The sequence below is a fragment of the Procambarus clarkii genome, unplaced genomic scaffold (assembly GCF_040958095.1).
Source record: "Procambarus clarkii isolate CNS0578487 unplaced genomic scaffold, FALCON_Pclarkii_2.0 HiC_scaffold_184, whole genome shotgun sequence".
Classification (NCBI taxonomy): Eukaryota; Metazoa; Arthropoda; class Malacostraca; order Decapoda; family Cambaridae; genus Procambarus; species Procambarus clarkii.
In genome coordinates, this window is record NW_027189217.1 from 440,895 (window position 1) to 443,495 (window position 2,601).

Consider the following 2,601-nt stretch of genomic DNA (forward strand, 5'->3'; position numbering starts at 1 on the left):
TATATATATATATATATATATATATATATATATATATAGCTTAATCCGGGTTTGAACTCGCAACTCCAAGAATACGCATCACTTATATACACTTTACCACTGGACCACAGCTGCAGGACACAAGCTTGATGCTGAGGTATCAATTTAATGACGTAAATGCCATTTCCACAAATAAATGATAATTTAAAAGTATTTGTATGTACAAATCTTTTCTGTTTAAAAGGCTACAATATCAGTTACATGATATAATTTGTGTTAATGTTTCTCTACCCACAGGAAGGCATGTTTTTGCTTATATGTAAGGGTACGGAGAAGGAATCCACAGACCATCAGTCCCCTTCCCCCCCCCCCCCCCCCCCTCCCACCTACTACCACCACCACCACCACCACTACTCACCACCACCACCACTACTCACCACCACCACCAATCACCACCAATCACCACCAATCACCACCACCACACCTAACCGAAAACCCCCTAACACATCAACCCTCCCCCCAATCAACAGGCGAAATAATAACCCTCAAATGCCTGCCTGCCTGCCAGCCAGCCAATACTAACGGTCTTCTCAGAAAGAAAATCTCTTTGTATCTGTATTACTTGATGAAATGTATGATTCTAATAATGAAAATAAATTTTGATGTCGGTTGTATGAGCATAATGACCAATATGCACATGATATGAATGAATTAAATAGTGTAGTTTTAAGTAATTAGGTTGTAGACACATTAAGCGGATATGATATTTGACGCGTCCAGAACTGGTGATTTTTGGTTTAGTTTTAAATGCACCACCACCATTGCTTCCCCAGAGCCTAATTAAGGACCGGTAAAAGGAGTCAATATGTATGTCATCTATAAAACCAAAGAATGAATAAAAACACACACACACACACACACCTACATAATAGTATTAGGAAGATTGTATGGCAAAAAAAAAAAGTACTCCCATTGGGTCGTTTGAACTCGCGACTTCCAAAACACCAGCCACACACCTTACCACCCAGCCACCATAGAGTTGGTATAATTGTGCAACTTTAGTTATAAAAGTAAAGTTCTTATTGTCTCAAATCTTATTGTCTGTTCTATGAAAAGGCATGATGTAAATTATGTATTTTTTGAATGATTGAATTGTAGGCACATTAAGCGGATTCGATATTTGATATATCCAGAAAAGGTGATTTCTGTTCAGTTTTAAAATGCATCACTGTTAACGCTAAAGGACTGGTAAAACGACTCGATGTTTGTCATTTTTAAAATAAACACTAAAACTAGGCCCTTAACATATATAATGTTTGAATATAAATTGAATGCATATAAATACAAAGTGGGAGTGGCTGGCTGGCTGGCTGGCTGGCTGGCTGGCTGGCTGGCTGGCTGGCTGGCTGGCTGGCTGGCTGGCTGGCTGGCTGGCTGCTGCCTGCCTGCCTGCCTGCCTGCCTGCCTGCCTGCCTGCCTGCCTGCCTGGCTGGCTGGCTGGCTGGCCGCGCCGCCCGCCCGCCCGCCCGCCCGCCCGCCCGCCCGCCTGCTTGCCTTGCCTTGCCTTGCCTTGCCTGCTTGCCTGTCCTGTCCTGTCCTGTTCTGTTATTGCCTTGCCTTGCCTTGCCTTGCCTTGCCTGCCCTGCCCTGCCTTGGCTGCAGCTGGCTGGCTGGCCGTAAATCAACTCTTAACAACACCATACCACACCACACCATCACTCATCACCCATCACCCACCACCGGCCCCAGTCTCCCAGCCTCTCTTATATACCCGAGCAGGCCCTTTAAATTATTTGAATTGTTGCACTTCGGCCAATGGCAGGCACGATCGCTGCTGCTCAAACATATTCTGGTTCACAAGTATTAATATATATATATATATATATATATATATATATATATATATATATATATATATATATATATATATATATATATATTATATATATTCATGAAACACATTAAAACCTTGATCATTTATTCATTCATTACGTCTAGTGAAGAATTGCTTTTGTTCATTTGTATGATTAAAAATTAATAGAATATGAATTCCTCGCTTAAAGTAAAATATAAAATATATATTGGATTTATATGATTGGTTAATATTCCAAGTGATGCTGAATATCCCCTATAATTTTGTTTTGTTTGTTTGTTTGTTATGTACACATTCCAAATGAAATCAATATAAATGTTATTATTAATGTTTGAAAGTTGATTGTCTACTTGAATCTCTCTATTAAAGTGTGTGTGGCTCCGGATGGAGCCTGGTTATGGTATTTGTCGTGGTGGGTGGCAGAAGTGCTTACTTCTTCTCTGTCTTCTTTGGCAAAAGAACTGCCTGAATGTTTGGAAGAACACCTCCCTGTGCAATGGTTACGCCAGACAGAAGTTTGTTGAGTTCTTCGTCGTTGCGGATGGCCAACTGCAAGTGACGTGGGATGATACGGGTCTTCTTGTTGTCACGTGCGGCGTTACCGGCGAGCTCCAGAACTTCGGCAGCGAGGTATTCCATGACGGCTGCCAGGTAGACAGGAGCGCCAGCACCGACGCGTTCGGCGTAGTTGCCCTTACGCAGCAGACGGTGAATTCTGCCCACGGGGAACTGAAGTCCGGCCCTGCTGG